Source organism: Maylandia zebra, linkage group LG2, assembly GCF_041146795.1.
Source record: "Maylandia zebra isolate NMK-2024a linkage group LG2, Mzebra_GT3a, whole genome shotgun sequence".
Lineage (NCBI taxonomy): Eukaryota > Metazoa > Chordata > Actinopteri > Cichliformes > Cichlidae > Maylandia > Maylandia zebra.
Window position 1 is genome coordinate 8,042,210 of NC_135168.1, and position 26,896 is coordinate 8,069,105.

Sequence of the window (26,896 nt, forward strand, 5' to 3'; positions counted from 1 at the left end):
AATGAAACTGCATCAGACTTTCTAGACCGCCTGCGCCCAGTTTTCAGGCAGCATTCAGGTTTAGACTATGCCGATGGCGATGCAACGCCATTCCAGCAGCAGCTAAAAAATGCATTTCTAAACGGGCTGCTCCCACCAATCAGAGCACATGTAGAGAAACATTGGGTCACAATGAACACTGGCAACCTGCCAGACGTTCTGTTGCACGCTGAACACGCCACAAAAGTGCACAAACAGAAAAATAAGGTGACGTCTTCACCATAGATTCAGAGACGGGTTTCCTTGCATTTGCAGGAGGCTATCAGAGGCAGAGAGGGAAGCAAGGTAACCGACATCAAGGCCACAAACACTCACACAGAGACAGCAGATATAACAGAGACAATGCCTGCTTCAACTGCGTTAGAGAAGGTCACTTTGCACGAGACTGCAGGAGTAAGCCACACAGAAAAAATGGCAGCAGACATGATGTCAGGCAAAACAGTGGCGAATCTATGGAGAACAGCGACATGTGACTAGACAGCACACAAGAAGTAAACATTGATGAGGGAGGAGAAGTTTTCAACATAGAGCAATTGCTATTAGGGTCAGAATACAAGCCAACGCTGCTAATTCATGTGAATGGGCAGCCAATCCAAATGCTATGCGACACAGGAGCATGCAAAACAGTTTTGAGGCAGCCACCTAAGAACTTACAGTTTTCAAAGGACAAATTAGTTGTGAAGTCAGCAACAGGCCACACCACTGTACAACAACTAACTGCCCCGTTAGAACTGGTACATACAGAAAGTGGCCGCAGGTGCTTCATTAAATGCATATATGACCCGTCGTGTCCAGTAAATCTGCTAGGTAGAGACGCTCTGACAAAACTTAAGATAGGTGTGATACCGGAAGAGAATGGCATGACTGCTGAGTGCATGCTAAATGACACCACACCAGAGCCAGATAGCATTAACGCGGAACACAGTAGCCACGTGTGTCTCTCTCAAGGCCACGGTGTTCCACATTACTGCTGGACTCTCGCGTTGCCAGAGCTAAAAGCACTACACAATGTGGCCCGCCAATATACACCCGCCACATCCTCTTTCCAGAAACCAACCGAGTATCACAACCCGTTGAGATTTAAACAAACTCCAGGCCCAGATCCACCTTATGATCAGCAAGTGTGGAGGCTAGGAAAACAGAGTTTGACCTTACAGCACCTGTATGTCACGAAGTCTGGAAATGCAGTGTGCTCTGTAATTCAGTCAGCAGAGGTGAGGGCTTTGAACTGCATGCCTAAGCCACACGTGTCTGTAGCGCATAACAATCACTCAGACTGGAAGGATTTAGGAAAAGTGTTAGCCAGGGTTGAAGCAGACACTTATGAAAAAACGGAGGACACTCATGAAGGCTGGCTGCAAGGCCGCCGGACGGGTTGTCTCCGATACACACTGGGTTGGCTGGTCGCAGTCAGACCTACAGTGCACCTAGCCGATGTTGCTGCAACACACGCCCAACTAACTGAATGACACCAGACAGCACTAGCTCAGCTGCCTAAAACTCTCTGGTCTATAGGCCCTGCTGATGTAGGACTTATAAAAAATGCAGATGAAGTAAGAGTAAGACCCCTCTCAAAACACAGACCAGTGATACCTCAATACCCACTCACTGAAGAGGCAAGACATGGCATCCGCCCAGTGATAGCAGACATGGAGAAGGCAGGGATTCTAATAAAAACAAAGACAGCCACCTGTAACACTCCTATTTTTCCTGTTAAAAAAGCTACCACGGGTACATACCGTCTAGTACATGCCCTGAGAGCTATAAACGCAGTGACTGAACAAATTCCACCTGTGGTTGCGAATCCACACACTATTTTAAATCAGGTCACACCAAAAGAACAGTGGTTCTCAGTAATTGACCTCTCAAACGCTTTCTTCTCAGTACCACTACATCCAGACTCACAGCCATTGTTTGGCTTCACTTTTGAGAGTCAGAGGTACACATACACTCGTTTGCCACAGGGTTTTCAGAATAGTCCAACTCTCTATGCAGAGGCGCTGAAGAAGTCAATGTCTAACTGTAAACTCCCACAGTTAGGTCAGTACTTGCTGTATGTAGATGAGATTTTAATAACCGGTCACTCACAGCAGGCGTGTAAAGATAACACACTCGCTGTGTTACAGCATCTGGCTGAACAAGGTCACAAAGTCTCACAGCACAAGCTGCAGCTGTGGAGTGATACGGTTATCTATCTCGGACACACACTCACAGGCCAGGGCAAAACACTGCTGGGAACCAGAAAGCTGGCAGTGCAAAACACACCCAAACCAACAACAAAACAGCAGATGATGAGCTTTTTAGGCTTGTGTAATTTCTGTAGAGCTTGGATCCCAGAGTACGCACTGACAGTTCAGCCATTGCAAGACATGATCTATGGCAGAGACCTTGCTTTGCGCGACACAATAACGTGGACGGTAGAGGCAGACACAGCATTTACTAACTTAAAGGTGGCTTTACAAACAAACATAGTCCTGGCACTGCCTGATTATGACAAGCCTTTCTCGCTGTATGTTAATGGGGGGGCTGGCTACATGAAGGCAGTTCTGACACAGGCTTTTGGTGACAAACAGCGACCTCTAGTATTCTACTCATGTAAGTTAGATGCTGTAGTTTCGGGCCTGCCAACTTGTGTGCAAAGCTGTGCAGCAGCCGCAGAAGCAGTGAAGAAGTCAGCAGACATTGTTTTAGCACACAAACTAGTTGTCAAAGTTCCACATGCTGTCACATCCATACTGCTGCAAGCCAATCTCTCTTACCTAACTCATGCCAGACAGCTATCGTATGTAGGCATTTTACTATCACAGTCTCACATCACACTGGAGAAATGTGGCACACTGAACCCAGGGACTCTAGTGAGCACACCAGGTGATGGAGATCTACATGCCTGCCACGCCGAATTAGACAAAGAGACCAAGCCCCGCCCAGATATCTATACTGAACCACAAGCTGGTTTTAGTGATGTCTTTGTGGATGGATCAGCCTCTAAAGACAACACAGGCCAAAATTGTGTAGGTTACGCAGTGACCACAGACAGTAAGATAATTGAAGCAAAACCACTTTCTTCTTCATATTCTGCACAGAACGCTGAGCTGATAGCTGTGATACGCGCATGTGAGATGCACAAAGACAAGCGAATAAACATACATACAGACAGCCAGTATGTCTTCTCTGCTGTGCATCATTTTGCAAAAATTTGGCAAAACAGAGGAATGATTACATCAACCGGCAAACCGGTTCAGCATGCCAACCTGTTACAACGCCTACTGACTGTAATACATTTACCACAACAACTCGCATTGTGTAAATGTGCGGCACACAAAACTGACGGCTCTTTCATTACTACAGGCAACAACTTTGCTGACAGAGCAGCAAAACAGGCGGCTCAAATGACAAACATCACATTGATGGCAGTGAACACACATCAGATTCCACTGGATGTGTTGAAAAATGAACAAAAAGCAGCAAGCACAGCAGAGCAGGCAAAATGGCTAAAACACGGTGCAGTTCTGACGAACGACTTAATGATGTGCTATGGCAAGCCAGTGTTGCCTAAATCTCTCCACAAAACAGCGGCATTAGTGACACATGGCTCAACGCATTTGTCAACGGCGGGAATGACCAGTATTGTCAACACACATTTCTACACTGTAAATTTTGAAACCTCAGCAAAACAATTTGTCAGAACGTGCATGACGTGTCAAAAATATAATGCTCAGGGAAATCTAAGACCTAAAAGAGGCTATTTTCCCACTCCACCTTATCCTTTTCACACAATTCATATGAATTTTATTGAGCTAAGCGAATGCCAAGGGTCGAAACACGCCCTAGTGGTTATAGACGTGTTCTCAAAGTGGCCGGAAATCTATCCAGTGAAAAAGGCAGATGCAATTTCAGTAGCAAAGTGCCTGTGCAACCACTTCATACCCACATATGGCATCCCAGCTTTGATACGGTCAGACAACGGCACTCATTTTGTAAATGATGTCATCACCAAGGTCTCTGAAGCACTCGGTTTCAGCATAAAACACCACTGTGCCTATCACCCACAAAGTGCTGGCCTTGTAGAGAGAACTAACGGCACTATAAAACAAAGGCTCAGGAAGTGCATGGCCGAAACAGGAAGGCCGTGGCCTGAATGTTTGGGTTTAGTGAAAATGTGGATGCGTTTAACACAGGGCTCCCATAAACTAACTCCATTTGAAATCATTCATGGTAGGCCATTCCCACTGCCCATCACCAGTGAACCAATAGATAAATCAATCCGAGAAACCACATTAGCAGAATGGATGTCTAAGCTGTTGGAAAACAAAGAGATCATTGTACATAGTGTCTTGCAGATTACAGCCCGGTGAATGGGTTCTGATCAAGGTGCTCCAAAGGAAAAACTGGAGCTCACCAAGGTGGGAGGGACCATACCAAGTTCTTCTCACCACGCCCACCGCTTGCAAGATAGCGGAACGACCATCTTGGATCCATCAGAGCCACTGCAGGAGAGTAAGTGAAGCCATCTAAACTCAGCCGACACAGGCTCGCCCAATTGTTGTGATCCTGCTCGGTGGAGGGATCAGCCTTTCTGGCCGAGAGTTCTACTCACAACAGGAGGGTGTGTTCTGTTGTCATGAGGTGTTGGCTGCTTATCACTGCAGCGGGCTTGACCCTGGCCGGGCTCCTCATCATTGTTTCAGTGAGGGACAACAAGTCACGCTACATGAAGAGAAGGCAGACACTGTATGACAAAGGAAAGCACACCAAGTTTCCCCATGGCTACGCCACTAATTTCTGGTGGCAGTTTATGAACACTACAGCTCACTTGAATAATAAAACTGACTGCTATGTATGTGCCCATATGCCCTTATCCTCGCAGACGTCTGGCCTATAGCCATACAGCATACCGGAAGATCGCAGTTGGTGCCTGTTGGGCCTGGCAACGCATCCAGGCTACGGTACCCATTGGTCCAAGGCCAACTACAGCATCCCAGCAAACGCGACCTGGAGGTCATCGTCACTCACGAATGTGAACTGTTCCGGACAGACCAACCTACTGACCTGGCCCCAAGTCTCAGACCCACTGCCTGATGTAATTCTACTGAACAAACTGAACGCAGTGCAACTGGCAGTATGTGTGATGAACAATGGATCGCGGGCAGTGGGGGAGCTGCCTACTCACATATGTAAATACATATACACTTTCTGCGCACCAAGGAATGAGAGGAAGTGTATGGCCTGTTCAATCAACGCAACCTGTGCCAGAAACACGACGCTGATGAGCCTCAACTGTCGCTCCAACTACAGCTACCGGATGCCACTACAAACAAAGACTCAGTACCAGACAGGATGTGCACGGACGGCACCCAGCAGTAGAGGAACCAGAGTTTTGGCCGACTGGTACTTCCTATGTGGCAATAAGGCTTATCTGTCGCTCCCTGAGAGATGGGGGGGTCTTTGCGCCCTGGTGCAATTATCAGATCACGTCTTCTTCATGCAAAGTATTGAACACCACCCCAGCAGCCGACGGAGACGTGAGGTGGACATCGCCTCACCCAATTCTTTTGGAATCACAGTGGACACTGGAGTGCCGGGAGAGTTTCGCATCTGGGGAGGAGGAGTGAAGTTCTTGCAGAGCTTGATCCCCGGCATTGGAGTAGCCGAGGTGCGGGACCATGTGGAGATCAACCGATATGCTCTGCTACGACATATCAACTTGACTAAGACCCTGGGAACGGCCTTAGCAGGAGAACAGAAGGCCATCAGGACGATGGTGCTGCAGAACAGACTGACTCTAGACCTGTGTTATGGTTCGTTCGATTCAGGTAAGAGAAGAAAGCAAGCCCAGGCCGAAGTAGGTGTCAAAAAATAGTGATCTTTATTACACACTTTTGCGCAGTCAGTGTGGGAAGGACAATTTGCAATACAATCCTTCGTCGACTGGACCGTCCCGTCTCCTTATATTGCCATTATGACATCACAGTTAGATCTTTACTGGAAATGATAACAATTGCCCTCCTCTTCAAAACCTTGTCCTAATATAGACATCAACTGCTACTCTTAAAGAAAAACAAGTGTGTATTACATTGTGCATTTTGTGAAAGTGTATCTATCAGAAAAACTGTCCTCAGACGACCCTCCTATTATTACTAAGTGTGAGTGTAAACGTGCGTGTGTTATATAAGTGCGTGCATGTGGTTACAGGCCGGCGTACGTGCAGAACTGAACGCAGACAGGCCAGTGTCCAAGTACTGATCATCTGTGTACATTAATATTTGGTCAAAGTAACATAGATGTGATTCAAAGATTATTCTGTCAACAGATTCAACAATGGTAAATGATTAATCAATGATAACTGATTATAAGAATACAAAATAAAATATCTCCTGGTCACACTCCTCCTCTTTGGCCTTTAGAAAAAAAGGCCAACTTTTACCCAGATATTGTGTCACTCCTCCGTCCAGGCGGCTTCTCGCAACGGCATCATATGTTCCGGACCAGCTGACCCAGCTGAACCAGAAGCTATGGCCCTGCTCACCAGATTACCCAACACCTGCCTTACCAGAGGAATGAGACAACACCCGATCAGCAATAAACCTAGAAAAACTAAAAGAGAAAACATGGCAGACATAAACACACCCTTCCATTGCCCAAAAACAGATGTGATCCAGTCTCCCAGCCTCGAGTTCATGCCTGATTGCTCATGCATGGTTCTAGATAACGCTTTCAAATTCTCCAGCGCCCGCGTGACCGTTCCGTCCGGAGCTGTATTGTTGGGAATAAAGGTGCAACATAAGTCCCCAAACATCGCACACACGCCTCCCTTTTCAGCCAATAACATGTCCAGCGCCATTCGATTTTGGATTCCCATTAACGACGTCGGACCTAATTGTTCTGCAAGGCCTTCCACCGCGTCCCTAGTGAGATTAGAGAGTCTCAACACATTATAATGAACATAGTTAATGCGATCAACATTTTTATTTGGAGTTACCCACAAAAACACACTTTCAAACCCGGCCGCTATCTGATCAGCTAACTTATACTCATCTGGAACTCCTCTGGGAACTCCTATTGAGTCAATCCAGGTTGGCGAGTCCCGTCTTGGGTCATACCTGTGGATACCCCCTGTGGCTCTTCTTCGTCTGGCTGTAGACACATCCGCGCCTCGCTGTGGAATTGTCTCTAGCCTACTTCCTATGAGCATCAAAGGTGCAGCTAGGCGCACCAGAGCACATGTTCCCACACTCCCCAAGGGAACCTGCACCAAAAGGGTGTACTCCCCACAATAATAATATAGCCCAGCTCTCGCCCAGGTGCCTATAATTGTGCTTGGGTCACTTACATCATTGGTAGTCCTACCTGTGATCGTCCTCTGACACCAGCTTGGATCAATCCTCCCTACCCTAAATCTCACTCTGTCTGTAGAGAACTCAAAACATGTATAATTATCTCGTTTTGGTGTGAATGAACCTGGTTGTGTACGTTTATCAATTGGCGGATATAAACCTGACAAAGTGGTGCAGTTACCTGTGTCCACCGCCTCTCTAGTTAATCTCAGCATGCAATTATAACCCCACTCATCCTCTGGATACAGAGGAGCGGGTTCAGTAAACAAATGAGGTCGAGAGGTAGCACAAGCAACACAATCAACCACTTCCTGCTCTTTAGCATTTTGAGCCACCCAATCTAACCAAAGATTCCTATCTCCGAAACCTGTGGCACGCTCTATCAACTCCTGAGGTTTTAACCTAGTATAATCAGTGGCAACAAACCATTTCTCTTCTGAGTCCTTGTAAGTAACTGTCTCTAAGGGATCCATTTGCTCCGTGAGATTCTGTGCAGAGTCATTCCCCAGCGGTTTAGACCTGGGATTGAATAAATTCACCCGAATTAACCCGAATGGATCTGTCCCTACTTTATCTACCCCTACTACTAGATAAAACGCACCTCCATCAAACCCAGGTTCAGGGAGTTCACTCCATGGTCCTAGGGAAAGAGTAATAGGGTTATTTGTAACAGAATAATCTCTCTGAATAGCTATTCCTTCAAGGGCCGATGGCACCGTTGGCTGCCATCCTACTCCTGTCCACGCGACCACATCCTGCCAAGAACACCACTGATCCGTTACATAGGTGTAGATGTCACTATCCCATGATGGGCCCCACACCGACTTAGGGTAACACATCATTGGATGATAACAAACCCACACATTATATGTTCTCCAGCTATTCCCGTCACCCGAGCATTTAATTACCTCACACAAATCGAATGTGAACGCCGTCGTGGACCCATTAACATACCCAAACTCGACTCCGCCACTGGCTTTGAGACACCCATCATCCCCACCTGAACCAACCGAACGCTTGACTTTTTTCGACGATTTGATCAGTTCGGGCTCTGGAGCGGATAGACCTCTGCGTCTGGGCAATTCACCTGTCTGCCAAAAAACAAAGAAACACGTTATGACACTTATTAACCCCAGCACCCCCGTTATTTTCCAATTTTCCCACAATTTCATGATGCTCCCAGGCTCGTTTTACTTTTACTCTAAGCTATACTCTAAGCTACGTAATAAGAATATAAAGTTATAAGTATAAAAGTATGTGATTAACGTACAAAACTATTAAGATTCCTTTAAACTATCAATTACTTCAGACTAGAGCCCTAGCCTATTTAAGAGCCTCAAATGAATTGACTAACGTGTGCCGCTCCTCTTCTTTTCTTCGCCTCAACTCAGGTTAGACTACTGAGGAGGACCGTGGCCAGGGGGAGAGGATTATTCTGCCTCTATATTCCCCCTGGGTTAGTTGGGGTGGAGCTTAGCTCCAGCAAGCTCTCGTCCGCGACTGCACACTGAGACCAATGGAACCAGGTCTCCCCTTTCCCGTTCAGACGGACAGCACTGGTGGTTCGGGCAGTTACTTCGAAGGGTCCGGTCCACCTCGGGTCTCTCCACTTTCGCTTAATGACCTTCAGCCACACCGCCTTGGCATCGGGGATGGACCTGTCCTCCGCTTTCACCCCTTCTCCAACCTGTTATGTGAAACTAGACACAAGAGCTTTTAATTCTTTCCAACATTCAATATGTTTTCTGTTACTTTTTACACTTTCTTCCGCCGGAACTGTTGTCCAAGGACCTGGAAACTGTCGTCCTGTCAACAGCTCATATGGTGTGAAACCTGTGGATTGATTAACACAACATCTTATTATCATCAATGCAATTGGCAGGGCTGCTACCCAATTTAGCCCCGTGTGAGCAGAAATTTTAGCAATTTTATTCTTCAGGTTTAGATTCATTCTTTCTACCTTTCCCTGCGACTGGGGGTGATATACCGTGCCAAATCTATGTTGCAACCCCAGCTTCTGTTCTACCTCTGCCAAATCTTTGTTTTTGAAATGAGTCCCATTGTCGGACCTAATCCGCTTCGGGAAACCATGGCGGGGGATGTAATGATTGATTAAACACTTAATCACACTTTTTGCATCCTCCCTCTTGGTTGGCCATGCCTCAGGCCAGCCCGTCAAAGCATCTACACTTACCAGTAGATATCGAACTCCTCCTAGGCCTGGATCAATCATGTCAGTGAAGTCAATGACAATCTCTTCACCTGGTCTTTCTGGAATGGGGAACTTACCTGCCTCTGGTTTAATCACTGGCTTCGGATTGTGCCTCCCACAGATCAGACACGTCCTGGCCTTCTCCTTGATCATATCCTTCAAAAAGGGATGCCACCAATGGCACAGATGTCTCCCCATCTGGGCGACACCTACATGTCCAAGACCGTGCGCTTCGGCAATCTTCTGTTTTGCCAAGTTGGCTGTCAACACTGGTCGACCGTCAGGTCCTCGCCAGAGACCTCCTTCTTCCCAGGCTCCTCGACTCTTCCAGATCCCCTTTTCTTCTGGGGCGGCCTCCCCTTGGGCCTTCCTGGCTTCCTCTAGCATGTTAACTCCTAATTCTTCCTCCACCGTTATTTGTACCATTTGTCGTGATGCTTTATAACCCGCTGCCTCTTTTGCAGCTCGATCGGCTTCCTGATTTCCTCTGGCCATCAGGCCGGTCCCTGAGGAGTGGCCTTTGCATTTTATGATGCTCACCTCCTCTGGATCTCCCAAGGCCTGCTCAAGTTCCTCCATTTCCTTTTTGTGGCAGATTGGTGCGTTATCTGCTGTCCTGAATCCTGCTCTTCTCCATTGGGCCAGCTCCACATGAGCTGCTCCAAAGGCATAAGCTGAGTCCGTGTAAATGTTGACTCTTTTTCCTTTTGCAAGTCTCAAAGCTCGACTTAGAGCAATTACTTCTGCTCTTTGGGCTGACTGCTGCCCTTCAAGTCTTCCAGCCTCCTTCACTTCAAATGCAGCCCCTTTCCTGCAAACTACCGCGTAGCCTGCTTTTAATCCTTCGTCATCCCTGTAGCAGCATCCATCCGTGAACCAATCTTCAGCTCCTGCCAGAGGTTCTGCTTTCAAGTCTTCTCTTATCTTCTCGTCCACTTCAGCTCTCTTTGCGCAGTCATGAGGTTCTCCTCCTGACCCCATTAAATCTGCCATGTTAATTCCTTCATGTGTGAAGGTCAAGTTAGGAGCGTCTAAAACTCTACACACTCTCTGTTGTGTGAGAGGTGTCATGGTGAAGGCTTGTGAGTTAACATATGCCACCACACTGTGGGTGGTCAGCACCTTCAATGGATGGTCCCTCACTATATGTGCTGTCTTTTGTATAATTTTTGACACCCCAATGGCATGCTGAGTGCATCTCGGGTGCCTTGTCTCTAATGGATTCAGCCTGATGCTGACGTACATAAGTACATCTCTTCCTCCCCCTTTTTTCTGAAACAACACCCCATTAGCTATCCCGTGTGTTTCTGAAACATCAAGATAGAAGGGTTGTTCATAATTAGGGATAGCAAGATCAGCCGATCTGGACAAGTCCTGTTTTAATGCAATAAACGCCGACTCAGTGGCCGATGTCCATGGCAGTTCAGCCTTAAGATTTCTGACACCTGCCGTTTTTACCAAATCCCTCAACAGGGCTGTTTTGCCTGCATAATTTGGAATGAAGTGCCGGCTGTATCCTGTTAACCCTAAGAATGAGAGCAACTCCTTAACCGTACGCGGTTTTGGATGTGTCAAAATCTGATCACGATGAGTGTTTAACAGACCCACTGATTTGTGAGCAATGACACGGCCCAGAAATGTTACTTCTGGTCGGACCAACTGCAACTTTTCTTTACTGACCTTGAAACCGCACTCAGCGAGTCTCTTCAGTATGGTAAGTGAAGCTGCCGTGCATGCCGAAGCAGACGGAGCTGCAATGAGCAAATCATCAACATATTGCACCAGTGAACACCCCTCTGGGAGATGGCATGGCGATAAAGCTTCTTTCAACACTTGGTTGAAAATGCCAGGGGAAAGTGCAAACCCTTGCGGCAACCTTGTGTATCTGTACTGTTGTCCCCCATATGTGAATGAAAAAATGTCCCTCAGAGACTCATGCAATGGGAGACAGAAAAATGCATTCGCTAGGTCAATACATGTAAACCACTTCTGGTCTGGTGTTAATGCCGTCAATGCTGTGTATGGATTTGGGACTGGCACCGTGTCAGTACGTAAAATGGCATTGATGGCTCTTAAGTCATGTGCCATTCTGTACTTTCCTGTCCCATGCTTCTCTACTGGCAAAATAGGAGTATTCCAGTAGGATTGAGAGGGCTCAAGCACCCCTACTTTCAATAGCCCCTCAATGGTTTCTGCAATTCCCTCCTCAGCTTCTCTCTTTTACCTATACTGTGGTTTCCAAATTGGCGTTTCAGACTTCAGCTGGAATAAAACAGGCGAACACGTTGCCTGGCCCACATCCGTAGGCCCTGCTGACCACAAGGTGTCAGGAAGAGTCGCAAGTGCGGCAACTGCATCCGCATGGTCTATTCTTTCTCTCCCATGGATTCTTGAGATTTGTTCATGCTCCAACCTCACTGTGTCCTCTGATTGACAAGTGATACGATAAATTTTGCATTTTGGCGAGTACCAAACGTCTGGAATCTGAGTAGCTTGCAAGCCAGGTTCCTCGAGGGCTCTCCTGACCATTGTTCCCAGCTCCTTCACCTGATGACTCTCATGGACCGCCAATGTTATGTGGGGCACTGAATCAGGTCCCATTTTGAACCAAAGCCGTTGTTCGTCGGTTAATTTTACTGCTGCCGTGACGCACTCCGTACCGACATAGATGTTTTGAGAACACACATTCCAGGTCTGGCCTTCAAGGTCAGACTGGAACAGGTCCCTGTAAATTTCATCATCATTTCTATCATAATAGAGAGTGACATGGAACGGATCCCTGGGGAGAGAGAAGACTGCCAAGGCCATAATCCAAGGTTTCCACAACTGATATTGTCTTAGTATTGTATTAGTATTAGTATTGTGATTAGTGACGTATTAATTAGTGAGAACAAAGATGGATTTTTGCTTATTGATTTAAAATTAAATAGATTTTTGTGACATGTTTCACCCCCTATCTTAAAATGTCTAAATCAAAAGCATCCAATGGTCCTGCATAGTTAAATAAGTTAAGCAGCGAAACAAACATGTTGATCAACTTTCTATGAAAAACAACTATATAATCAGGTGCAACACTTTGACCAGATCTGTAACTGTTTTCAGATCGTCCTGCAAAATAACTCAGAGAATGAAGAGCAAATAAAGCAGAGTCTGCAAGATCTCCTCACAGACTTGGACTTAGAAGAGAATAATAAAAAAACAGCTTTCGTCTCGTCCACCATCTGCATTTCTCAAAAATCCCAAACCAACAAATCAGAAAGGTACTACGGAGTCTCCATGTCCACCAAAGGTCCTAACGCTGGGAAAATTATGATTGCTGCCTCCTGTCTTAGCAAATGGCATAAATATGTATCTGGTGACGTATTAGTGTTGGCTCACCAGTGATCCCAGCAGAGCCACTGGTTTGGCTCCAGTTGTTCTAGATTCAATGATGTTGTTGCTACAGATACATGTCAGCATCTTTATTGAATTTAATATGAAGCAGAAATGGTGTCATTAGGAGAAGAAGAGGAGAACAAGTCCGGCGAGGAGGCAGCAGCTCTTAAAGATGAAACAGCAGCTCAGCCCTGAGCTCAGAGAGCTGCACATGAAAAAGCTCCTCAAGCAGATCCTGTCAGAGGTTTGTCATCAACAGGAGGAACTGTTCACATCATAGGATGAAGATGCTGTCAGCTGGATGAAGAAGGTTATTTAATGCAAACGTTCACACTGAAGTCAAATTGTTGTCGTGTTGAACAGATTCATGTACTGATCGTCTCCAGAATGTTAGAAGAGCTTCAATGAATCATTAGAAACAACTTACAGCTGCACAGCTGTGTCAAACACATCTGTGTGTCATTGTGGGATTGTTGTGTTTCTACATGTGACACACGTCTAAAACATGCACACAATCTGAACACAAACAGGGACTCATGTGTTCCCACAGCCAGATGCTGAGAGCCATTTCCTTGTAGTCCTGTGTCTACATACATGAACCATTAGATGTTATTGGAATGATTGTCAGCTCTGATAGTTTCATGTGTGTTTAGCTGGACGCTGTTTGATCCTCGACATGTTTAAAGGTGTCCAGTCCTGAGACACTGGGGCTGGAAACAGCTGTGATGTCATTGGACTGTCACACAGACAGAAGTGCATGAAGTGAGCAGCCGAGGAGCCGCTGATGTTTTGGATTCAACAGCATTTGAAAGGTCGACACAGACACATTTGCACACAGAAAGCTGAATCTGTCATATGCCACAGTGAACTCACTGTTCAGTGTTTTTCAGGAAGCTTCTTAACTGCCTCTGCTGCCAAACAAGCAGCTGATGTCCTTGAGAAGAAGCTGAAGAAGTCTTCAACAACAAATACAGGATACCAAAATACCAAAAAGTTCTACTTTGGTTTCATCTGACCACATGACATTCTCCCAATCCTCTGCTGTATCATCCATGTGCTCTCTGGCAAACTTCAGACGGGCCTGGACATGCACTGGCTTCAGCAGCGGAACACGTCTGGCACTGCGGGATTTGATTCCCTGCCGTTGTAGTGTGTTACTGATGGTGACCTTTGTTACTTTGGTCCCAGCTCTCTGCAGGTCATTCACCAGGTCCCCCTGTGTGGTTCTGGGATCTTTGCTCACCGTTCTCATGATCATTTTGACCCCACGGGATGAGATCTTGCGTGGAGCCCCAGATCGAGGGAGATTATCAGTGGTCTTGTATGTCTTCCATTTTCTGATGATTGCTCCCACAGTTGATTTCTTCACACCAAGCTGCTTGCCTATTGTAGATTCACTCTTCCCAGTCTGGTGCAGGTCTACAATACTTTTCCTGGTGTCCTTCGAGAGCTCTTTGGTCTTGGCCATGGCGGAGTTTGGAGTCTGACTGTTTGAGGCTGTGGACAGGTGTCTTTTATACAGATGATGAGTTCAAACAGGTGCCATTCATACAGGTAACGAGTGGGGGACAGAAAAGCTTCTTACAGAAGACGTTACAGGTCTGTGAGAGCCAGAGATTTTCCATGTTTGAGGTGACCAAATACTTATTTTCCACCCTGATTTACGGATAAATTCTTTACAAATCCTACCATGTGGATTCATGGATTTTTTTTTCACATTCTGTCTCTCACAGTTGAAGTGTACCTCTGGTGCAAATTACTGACCTCTGTCATCATTTTAAGTGGGGGAACTTGCACAATCGGTGGCTGACTAAATACTTTTTTGCCCCACTGTGTATATATATATATATATATATATATATATATATATATATATATATATATATATTTATTTATTTTTTTTTTTTTTTTACATACATAGTTTTTTGTTGCCTTATGGTTCCAAGCGCTGTCACCAATCTTTGCATTTTGTTATTATCTCATGACACTTGTTTAATCAGCTACCATCTCTCCTGTGGACTTTTTACTGTCTACAGTCTCAGACCAACACAGCCCTGCCCTTCCCATATTAGATTCTTGATGAATGTGTGTTGTTGTTATTCAGCCTGGTTCAATGTGCCCCTTTTTAACTTTGAGCACCCGCCCCTTTAAACCTCTCTGCACAGCCCTGCACTGAACTCACTATCTTCTCCCTCTAACAGCCTCCACATGTTCTCACTGTAATTTCCCCTCATGAATGAATTTATGCTGCACTAATGTGAATGTTTGCAGGGAAATCAAACGCATTTCACACGCAGTACTCGAGCTGACTTACCTTTGTTTGAATGACGACTTGTACGCGCTGACTCCACAGATAAGGTACGAAAATATATCAGGCTACGTCTTCAGGGTTTCTACTCCACGGCCGTATTTCATACGGGTCCACATTTCCACTGCACGCTATTTTCTGCAAGTACCGCCGCTTCGCCTCTGGACGCAATCGGTCTCTATACAGTCCATTCTCTTTTGAGCTGCTTTTAAGCATCTTGTAATCGTCGTTCCAACACAGTGTGTTTGTTTTGATTCGTAGACCTCGAAAATGGTGCCGCGCTCCCACAATGCATTGCCACAACTCCAAAGCCCTATAGAACATGTTCTTTTTCATTGTCAAAATTATCAGGAATAAAGAAGAAAACTGATTCAAAACCTGTGGAACCTGCCAAAAAACAAGTTTTACTGCAAAGGATTTCTAGATGTGAAGGTTTTGTGGCTTTTTTCAGTTTCTAAAACAAACTCATTTGTACAGAAGGATATGAGGATGTATATGTCCGGTGGTGGGTTTTTTTCTTCTTGATTTAATGTATTCATTTATCTCTTCACTTAATCTTTCTTTATCTTTTTTTTTTTTTGATTTGGCATGAGCGATTTCCGGTCCTCACTCCAAGCCAGTTGGTGGCGGTAATGCACCACATGTTCTATCACAGCTGCGTCCGAGAGGACAGGAAACGTCTGTATGCGTCTGCAAACCAGGTAACTACACTCAGCTGAGCCTCTCTGCTAGTCGTTATTAGTTGGAGGGTTTTGCGTCACTTTCTCTCGGCTTGATAAAGGGCTGTATAGAAATCTCTGGTACGTAACACGTAACGTCATTTTTAGGGAGCGTCGCAGAGAAGTGAGGCTGTTTCTTTGTTTTTGTCGAGTTTTGATTGAAGACATGTTTCCAGTCCGTTTTTTACTCGTTTGTTTTTTCATTAATAACTTTACATTATCACAGAGAACAAGAAGGCGCTTTGTTTGTCACATTCACCTTATGTCTGTGAAGGTTCTCAGTCATCCAGGTCATCGTAGTCAAAGGAGCTTGCAAAGAAAAGCGTCTGGACTTCTTTAAGTTACTTGAAGACGTTTCACCTCTCATCCGAGAAGCTTCTTCAGTTCTAAGGTCAAATGGTGGAGAGTCCCAGATATAAACCTAGTGGGAGTGACCCCCCACAGAGGGACAAAAGGACCCCCTGATGATCCTCTAATCACCTGAGCCAAGGTGTGAAACTGGGTGTGGGCCCCAATCAGCAAGAGTTTCAGGTGTGTTCATTGTGAAACCTGGCCCCACCTTATCATGCGAATTCCTGAGGTCAGATGGCCCAGGATGTGAGTGGGCATTAAGGCGTCTGGGAAGGGATCTCAAAACTGGATTATAGATGGCAGAGAGTTGGTGTCGTAAACCCCGCCTCTGTTCAAAGATGGTCGCTCACAGTGGACATAGATGCTTCTTTCACTCCTCTTTCAAACCATCTGTCCTCTCTGTCCAAAATGTGAACATTAGCATCCTCGAAAGAGTGACCTTTATCCTTAAGATGCAGATGGACTGCTGAGTCTTGTCCTGTGGAGGTGGCTCTTCTATGTTGTGCCATGCGCTTGTGAAGTGGCAGCCACTTGGCAGCCACAGTGATAAATGGCTGAGATGGCTGCAGCTGTACGTGTGAGGTACCTACATGTTTCAAGATGAATTTGCAGAGATGTCATGTTTGGTGCTTACAGACATCACACTGCATTTTGTGATTTCGTAGCTATTGTTGTGATATTTCGGAGCTTCCCATGATCACCGTGACAGTCATTCATTTTAACATAACCTTTCTATTCCTTTCAGGGATCCTCATTTTTTTGGTACGGAAGATCAGCAGCTGTGTCGACAGGCAACAGGTAACGGCATGCTTTTCTGTTAGTACTGTAGACCTTGGTCTGGTGCTCTTTTTTAGTTTAACACAGTATTTTCATTTGCCGAAGTGTAAAAAGCTTGTTCCAGGAGAAACAAACTTTAGTGAGTTCTGCAAAATGATTCCCACCATTGCACACTCTGTCAGCCTCCAGTGTGCCCTTTTTTTGTCCTTTAACTGAAGAAAGTCGGTAGTCAGAACATATGAGATAAGTGAGATCCTCATTTTGCCTGCTTATTTCAAGATACAACATTTTCACAAACTGCTGTAGGATAACCTTGCTATTTGTCTTTTCCAACACTTCTACATTCATCCATATTTCCTTGTCTGCTTCTTTCCAGGTGAAAAGTACCTGAAATGGGTGAAAGATTTTGTTTCCAAAAACAAAAGCATGTGCGTTCACCTGAAGAAGCCAAGTGGTGCTGACCTGTGGATAGAAGAGCTTGAGAACACCAAATACAACGGGGATGATGATGAAGTTAACGCCTGGGGAAAATTCTACCTTCCCGAGATTGTAAAAATGCAGGTTATTGGTGTGGTAAAGGGCACCTCATGTCCATGTGACGAGCTTGTGCTGATGACGCGTGAGGACAAAAAGCTGTACGGCTATGACGGACAGGAGCTGCATCTGGTGGCTTCCAGTTTCCTGGAACTATGTGACAAAACGATAGAGTATCCAGCATCCAAGCGCTACTACAATGGAGAGGCCTTCAAAGATATGGTGAGAAGTTAGACTGCTAAGAATAAGACTGGGGATGCCTAGTGTTAGAGATCAATCACCTGAGCTTTTCTTTGTATTGTTGTGTGTTCTGTTTAGACTGAGGAGGACTGGAAAAAAGTGAAGATGAGTGATGTGGGGAGGAAACTGCAGGAAGAACATAAAAAGCTGGTAAATGAAACCCAGTCAGCGTTCGTAAGCCTAATATCATAGGTGGGTATTGGAGCTGAGTATCATCACTGATTTCTAGAACCTGTTCAATTCCAATTCACAAGGTCCCAATTAGATTCCATTTAATTCTTACTCAGAGAGTCAGAAACATTATAATTCTGATCATTTATCAGTACTGACACTTGTGAAACTTCATCAGAGGTGTGAGCATCACAGCAGATGCTTTTGTGTCAAAGTAACTGAGGATAAAACACAAAACCATGAAGCAGATTTTCCTGGCCTAGCTTTTTACAGTAGATAACCTTAAAAATATTATTCTGCAGTAGAACAAAAGCAGACGAGAACCACGACTCAACAAATGTACATTGGCTGATGCTGCTGAAGTGATTCAGAGGTTTTAATAAGAGGTTTTAATAGAGACACAGCAGAGCATTTTGCAGTTTCACTTAATTTGAAAAAAATAAATAAAATTTGGTATTGAACAGCAGAAATGAGGCTGTCTTGTCGGAAGTCATTAAAAAAAATGGCTGTAAACAACGGTAGACTGCTTCATAACAAGCAAGCGAATAATGCCAAAAACAGAGATTTGAGATGGGAAACGGTGTTCTTAAAGTACACTGAGAGAGGCAGAGAGCTGTGCTGTGTTGTTTTTCTGTGTGTGTTTTAATGGTGGTGGAAGCAAACCAGCAAAAGTAAGAGGGAATTCATGACAATGTTTATGTCAAGCGAAATGTGTCTTCTTTTGCTGCTGGTTTGGTTAGAGAGAGACAAAACGTGCAGCTTCAGGATCTGAGCAGCTTTCAGCACCAACGGCATCACAGCTCAGACTTGGATTCAGGATTAAGCCCTTTATGTTTGACTGTAGTGATTGTAGCTCTGTCCTTGTTATTAATCGCTTTAGTCAAACACAGCTATTGTTTGCTGGGATGTGTATATACTTGACAGTTTGTATCTCAGAGTTATCAAAGACACTGTGGATAATCATCAAGAGATTGTTGTCCTCTTAATAATGACCTATTTGATTGTTTGTTTTTTCTTCTTCTTACAGATTCTGGTATTTGGCCAAAAGAGAGCTTCACAATTCTTGGCTTCACCTGTGGTAGAAAAATGACTAAAGTTATGCAACACTCTCTAAAATTAAAGCTATGCAACGCTTTAACATGAATGGCGAAGGAGTGCATCTCTTTCACTGTCTCTTCCTGTCCTCTTCTCAGTCTTTGTTGTGGCACCTCTGCTATGTGTTATAGAAAGCACTTGGAATCATGTTCAATACAAAAACACCAAACTCGTGGGATTGCCCTAGCAAGCAGTTGGTAAAAACTAATTAAAACTGATATATATCAGCTTCACTTTCTAGCTGCAAAAGCACGTTTCTGCAAAAGCATGCAGTTTCCTGTCAGCACTTTTTGGCACAGAGTGTACTCAGAGTTAGGCCTTTCTTATATAAAGCAATATAATCAGCATATAAACATTTAAGATGATAAATTTAAAGCTCAACAGTAACTGCTATAAATATTATAACTACACATGTAGTGCTTTTGCTTAAGTAAATTATAGTTGGGATCATAATAAGAAAACATGTTTTTATTTTCTGTGTACCCTGGGTACAGACCAGTATAAATATGGGATTCTTCCCAATAAATGCTGTCTGATAATGCTTCATATTGCATTAAACACTAGATATGTAAGCAAACAAACAAAAACCCATAGAAGCCAGTTTTAATTATTAAATGTGACAATTACATGGAGATGGAAAGTAAACATGCTTATACACGTCTCTGTGATTACAGAAAATCCACACAGATGCTGTCAGAGCAGAGAATCTTTGATTTATCAGAATGATGAATGCAAATGATTTCATGAAATCTCACTCTTGTTCTGGGTTGTAAAATTCACCTGTCCAGTTAAACCGAATCCTTTGCAACACAGTTCTAAGAACCCTACCAACCTCATCCTCAGCTCTCTGCCTGTTATCCTTTTCAGCTGAGTATTCATCCACATGTGTTTCAACTTCTCTCTCATTTTCAAGCAAATTGCTCAGGCTCTCAGCTTCAGCACAGTTACCATATGGCCACTCTCTGAGGTCTTCTGTGTTCAAGCCAAACAAATTCTTACATGATCTGCAAGGCTTCATTCTGGCACCATCACGGAGACAAAAAGCCTCACACCTGATATTTCCAGGTACTTCAATTGTTCCATCAAAGTAATCTTTCTGGACTGTGTTTGGATAATAGGTCATCACCGCACCAGATACATATTTATGCCATTTGCTAAGACAGGAGGCAGCAATCATAATTTTCCCAGCGTTAGGACCTTTGGTGGACATGGAGACTCCGCAGTACCTTTCTGATTTGTTGGTTTGGGATTTTTGAGAAATGCAGATGGTGGACGAGACGAAAGCTGTTTTTTTATTATTCTCTTCTAAGTCCAAGTCTGTGAGGAGATCTTGCAGACTCTGCTTTATTTGCTCTTCATTCTCTGAGTTATTTTGCAGGACGATCTGAAAACAGTTACAGATCTGGTCAAAGTGTTGCACCTGATTATATAGTTGTTTTTCATAGAAAGTTGATCAACATGTTTGTTTCGCTGCTTGACTTATTTAACTATGCAGGACCATTGGATGCTTTTGATTTAGACATTTTAAGATAGGGGGTGAAACAAGTCACAAAAATCTATTTAATTTTAAATCAATAAGCAAAAATCCATCTTTGTTCTCACTAATTTATAATTAAATTTGCTAATTGACCTTTTTTTTTCTATTTTGCTATGCCGGGCTGTCAAAACACGCTGAATTTAGAGTCTTTGAGCTGACTTAACAGATCCAGCAGCTACACAGTGACAGCATCATATACGCCTTGAAGACTGTAAGCATCTCCAATAATGAGTCTGTTAGACATTATTTAGAACTAACAAATTCTGAAGCAAGTCTCCAGCTCTCCTGCAGTCTCTGTGTTTGGTGGAGAAGTATAGCTAGAAGCATATGTTGAAGTATAAGGTACAGTATGGATTTTCTTTGGATTTCTCAGTAAAAAAGCACTTTGCATTATACTTTCCTAAAAACTGGAAGTTTGTCAGATTGACTGAAAATGTGAGAAGAGTTATCTTACCATGTCGAGCACACAGGAGAAGGGACTTCGCCTGGGAAGCTGAGTCGAATACAACTTAAAAGGCCTGGGATATCTTCTCATTAAAGAACCCAAAACAAAAGGATTAGGGAAGATTTCTTCTGGAGAAAAGGGGATGTTGTTGATTTTGCCCAGAAACAACATGCTGTGAAGGATCTGTTGAGTGAAAACATATTTGCTTATTGTTAGTAGTGATAAACAGGACTGTCTTAAAAGTGTCAAAGGTAACACACCTCATCCACCAAGTGTTGACTTCCCGGAGTCATGTAAGAGCCCCGAACCATCCTCTTGGTAATCTTGTAGGCATTAGTTTTGAACCTCCTTTGAGAAATTGTTGTCTTCTAAAATGATAATGATCGAGCAGTTAGGGATTTAAAAACACAGGAGATCTGATAACTTTGGCTACAGCAGAGTCTGCAGACATACCTATTTTGCTCTTGGTCGGCCTATTTTAAACATGAGAGAAAACATAGTTAGTGAAATGTTGATAACATACAATGACTATCATTGGTGGCTGAAAAGATGCCAGGTAACAAGTGAAAAGCTGCTACTTACCATCGCCACAGTCTAAGAATGAAACAGGAAACACTGAGCGAGTTGCCTCCATCTTAAAGCTGTTGATCATGTGATTTAAAGGAAAGCCACACCCAGCTCTTTCCTGGAATTTTACTCGACTGTAGAAAACTGCTCCATTTGCCCCGCCCACCCATGATCTTTAATATCTGCCAAAAACAACCTTTTGGTTGTCAGTAACCAGTCGATCGTTTGCGCGATTAAAAAATGACTTTGTGCGGCGGCGTTCCCACCGCGAGCAGAACTCCGGCTCAAAAACCGCTGTTTTTGAACACTTTTATTTACTTAAGCACTTTAATGGGCTTACTTTGAAACAAAGTGCGATTGAATGATTATTGTTATGTGTTGCCTTGAATTCGGCTATGCTGTCTGTTAGACAGCTGTTTTCCTTTATTGTTGTTTTTGTATTGTTTGTAGCGAACGCTACTGGAATGTATAGATTAAGCTACGTAGCCAAGATGATTAATAATTTAACTGTTGTACATTGGTTGATGATGATTTGCATTGTTACATAGGCTTGCAGAAAAATATATTTGTTTACCGGTAAACTGAATCGAACTTGATGTGCTAATGGACGTTTTTCTGACCTACAGGTCAGGTTTTGTTCCCTCCCTTTGAATTAATCTTCTTCATATTGAAGTGGCGAGCCGGTAGGACCATTCTTTGTTTCCCCTCTTTTCCCCACTTAGCCGTCTTTGGATTACGGACATATTTCCCCATTTGTATGAAGCTGGACTCTAAGGAGGAATACCTTAAAAGTGAACTTTAAAAAGAAAAGGACCAAAAAGGACTTTTGCACAGAAAGATCACAGCATTGATTTATTATTTAATTGTGGGCATTTATGTTGTGTGTTGTGTTAATTATTTTGTTCCATTTCCCCTTTCCTCCATTTATTCAATATATTTTTGGTACAAGATATTGCAGTCTTTGGTCTCATCATTCACACCATCTAGGCTCCATAAAGAACTATTTCTTCTGCGCGTCAGTCAGTAAACTCATCCATTGAAATAAACTAGTCCTTAAATAACTTTGAGTTACACAGTGGCAAATGTAATAGAGAAAGACACAGGGCCACCTGAAATCTGTCGTCCTATCTGATTCAAAACCAACATGTAGGAGAATCTGGAATCTTTGATTTTGAGTTAAAAATAAAATATGGGTAAAATGCAGAAATGTTTTTACTAACATGTACTAACAGAGACTTGGAGGAGAGAGACCTAATGTTTAATAATCCACATTTCACTGTTTTACTCTTTGGTTCAGATGTGGATACTGTATTGTTCTTTCTTTGTGATTGTTTATGTTTAAGTTGTTTGTTGCTGGTTTTTAGTTTGTTTTTTGTCTGTTTGGAAGCTGACACAGTCTCTATGGAGATGGGTTTTTGGGGGGTAGCAGGAGGAGAGAAGCTGCAGAGAGACGTGTAAGACTGCAACTCTGCTTCCTGGTCCCAACTCTGGATAGTCATATTTTGGGGGGTTTAATAAACTACTACTGCATGATGTAAAGCTGAAGTATTACACAGCTTTATGAACCTCCTGTTATCCTGGTAGACGAGTACAGCAATAAATCTTTTACTTGAACATCTTCTGGCTCCAATAAGCTTTGAAATGTGACCATGAAGTTAGAGACACACTGACTGAAACCCACAGCTGTGACTGTGGATCACATCCACACACAGTGTAGCTGCTGTCTCTGTGTGAGGTCTGTGTATATATGTACATATTTATGCTTATATTCATATTCTCTTATTCCCCTTTATTTGATATCCTAATTCTGTGCTGTGTAAAAGTTTGTCGGTGTTCTGCTGCTACAAACTGGATTTCCTGGAGGATAAACATGAGGGATTCATAAAGTTCTCTCTCTCTGTTAAAATCCCCCAAAATAAATGAAATGTGAATTTCAGGCAGACGTGTTTTTAAAAGAGTCTCTTTAATGGAAAAATGTGTTTTTAAAACCAGCCAATAGGAGCGTCTGTGGATATCAGCTGAGGCTGAACTCAGGAACACCATCACATATAAATACACAGAATTAAATCACTAGATAAAAGACGTCATCAAATAAGGATCAAATCAACATGTCAGAGGTCAAAGGTCAGTCAGAAGAGGTGTGGTTAAACACTGGCAGTGCAGCGACCTAATGCAGTTTGGTTACCGCCACGGGAAAAGCCCCGCCCCCTCTGAGCCTCCGCTGTGTCCTCAGCACATCCAGGAGCAGCAGGTCAGAGGGGGCGGGGCCATGTCAGGACTTATTTTAAGTAAAATTTAAAGTGGAGCGACGGCAGGAGTCACACAGCAGTAACCAGCTCTGTCTGCCAGGGTCAAAGGTCAAACAAGTCCTGCAGCTGACCCACACACAGACTTACACTGATCCACAGAGAGTGATGAATCCACACATCACTCGGCTGGAGGAAGCTGGGTTTTGTTAGATTATAATATTATTTTATGCCATGTTAGACCCCTAATTAAAGATTGTGAATTATTATGTAGTTTTAGTTTGCATTATTCTCCTGAATTAGAAGAAGCTGATAACTATTGCATTAGTTAAACTGATGTGCATTATATTAAACTGTTGACTTATTGTGAATGAATGATATTGTTTTATGATGCATTATACTGCTGAGTTATAAGAAATACTGTTTGCAGAAAGTCATCGCCTTATTTGTCTGATTAGAAGAGAACATGCTGGAGTTTTCTGCCCCATCTCAGCAGGAGCAGATAAACAGGGAGCCAAGGTCGTAGCTTAGGCGCTGTGTGAGAGAAAGCATGTGAATGTTTAGGCTTTTATGATAAGGTGGAGGCACCAGAGGCTATAAAAGTTTGAGCAATGCTCCACCATTTTGAGATCAGAGGCTGTCTGCATCAGTGTCCATCTCCCACGTGTGTGATCATTAAAATCATCGTTTGACTCAACCCGACCGGACCAGTGTTGTTATTGTGGTTTTTCTCTTGTCTCCATCCCCAATATTTTGAACTCGTAACATTTTCCACACCGTCCAATCAGAAACTAGTGTTGACGCTGAGACCCGTCTCTGTAACAGGAAGTCCATGAACAGGCAGACCCTCTGCAGCAGGCTGACCTGTGACCTCTGAGACAGAGGGAGGAGTTTGTGTCAGCAGGGGGCGCTGCAGCATCGCCTGAGAGCTTTAAGAACAACAGCAATAAACAGGAAGTGAAAGTCACACTTCTGTTGGTGTGCGTTATCAGCAGACCTCCACCCTCTGCAGGAAGCTGAGATAAGAAGCAGCCAATCACAGAGCAGAGAGCATGTGACTTCCTGTTCCTGCTGTTACTGTGACAACAGCTCCTGGGACAGAGAGCAGCTTTCTAAAGAGGAAAGATGTTGCTGTCACCCCCGGGTGTCATGTGACCCGCCTGATGTACCGATTTAAGACTGTAAGAACAATAATAACAACATGTTTTAGTCAGGTGATCCATGCAGAGCAGATCCATGTGACCAAACACAGCTGGATCACATGTTTCCTCTCCTGGAAACAGAAAGCCTTCATGTATAAAGGCTCATGTACCCACTGAGCCCTGCTCTCAGATCTGTGAGGCTTTAACAAACAACAGTTTAAAGTCATGTTTAGCATCTTCTGTCAGTGTGGAAGGTCACACACTTTCCTGAGTGTTGAACCCTGAACTACTAGCTGTTCATGTCAGCCTGGACATAAATACAGACCTGCCTGCTGTCATAGACCCCAGCACTCACATGTTACTTATAAGTGACTCATATGTATGCATGTATATATTGTGTATGTTGTGCTATTTCTTACTTAGTGTGTTGTGTCTTTGTTCCTGTTTGTGCTGCAGCACTGTAACCTAAATAATTTCCCCTGGGATCAAAAAATTATTCTGATTGTGAGTAAATGAAAGCAGTCAGAGCAGAGGACGGTGATGTAAGGAATGGGATTTTAATCAGCCAGTCTCCTTTAACTCTCAGCATCACAAAGTAATGTGGTAACATCTGGACTGATGTGTTTACTGTCAGCTAGTTTAAATGCTGTAGGCTGCAGCCGCTGCTCTAACACTATAACTGTAACAGGGCTCAGTGCTGCTTCTAACAGTCTGAGCTGCTTCAGGCTTTATTTGTGAGGAGCACAGCAGCTTACAAACACGTGGCTGGGCCTGGACCCAAAGGAGTGTTTGTTAAAGCCTGCAGTGAATCCAGCAGCAGAATGATGGAAATGCAACACAGCAATGATGAAGAGGAGCAGCATTAAAGCCAAAGTCCAGTTCATACAGTTAGGTCCATAAATCAAATAAGGGAAAATAAAATGTTGTTGGATGCACCTGTCTGCTCCCTTAATGCTCTCTGGTCGCTATGGTAACGCGTAAACATTTCTTTCAAAATAAGACACACGACTACAACACGGGAAAAGACCCAGGGAAACGAAGTTAACGATAAAAACCCTGAAAACCATTGTTGGATTTATATTTTATCATTGTCATTGTTATTGGGGAATATCTAACCATATATGCTTAGAGGTGTAGAACCAATTGTGTAATGATAGTAGTCTTTAAAGACTTTGTGTGACTCCAGAGTGTTCTGGCATTCACACCCACGTCCTGGGATCATGGGAGAGGTGCTACCTTCTTATTGTTTTGTGGTAGGATGTCTGTTTTAGTCTAAGTGCCTTTTGTTTAGATGAACTGCTGGACTTCCAGACCAGCAGGTTTAGGGAAGTCGTTTATGGGTCACACACACACACACACACACACACACACACACACACACACACACACACACACACACACACACACCTACATAACATACAGACTGGTACCTTTGTTCACGTGTATGTTAATGAACCTATGTATGTTCATGTAACCTCAATAAAAGAGCAGTGTTATGAGGGAACGGACGAGAGCAACTGTGGTCAAGCGAAGGAACGGCATTGGTCCAGTTCTCTCCCGTGCACGAGAAACATAAAGAACTACTCGTGTCTTGGGTGAACCCATTGTGAGATCTAGCCCCACGCTATCATGTGATTTCCTGTGATCAAATGTCCCAGGATGTGAGTGGGCGTTAAGACGTCCATGTCCCTCTTCAAGCAACTTAAAGAAGTCCAGACGCTTTTCTTTCCAAGCTCCTTCAACAACATCATTCATAGAACAACTTCCAGCTTCTTTTGTTTGGCTACAGTTTGGATGGATTTGC

At 43.9% G+C, this 26,896-nt stretch overlaps 2 long non-coding RNA genes across 2 annotated transcripts in view; both read right to left on the bottom strand.

Moving 5' to 3' along the window:
• The window catches only part of LOC143420732 (uncharacterized), a 441,774-nt gene that overhangs the window by 315,777 nt on the left and 99,101 nt on the right, over positions 1-26,896 (bottom strand). The window lies entirely within an intron of this gene.
• Positions 21,212-21,900, bottom strand: LOC112432652 (uncharacterized). Its single transcript, XR_003023155.2, has 3 exons — positions 21,591-21,900; positions 21,398-21,505; positions 21,212-21,320 (listed from the first exon to the last, which is right to left on the bottom strand). It is a non-coding gene; the product is annotated as an uncharacterized LOC112432652 (long non-coding RNA).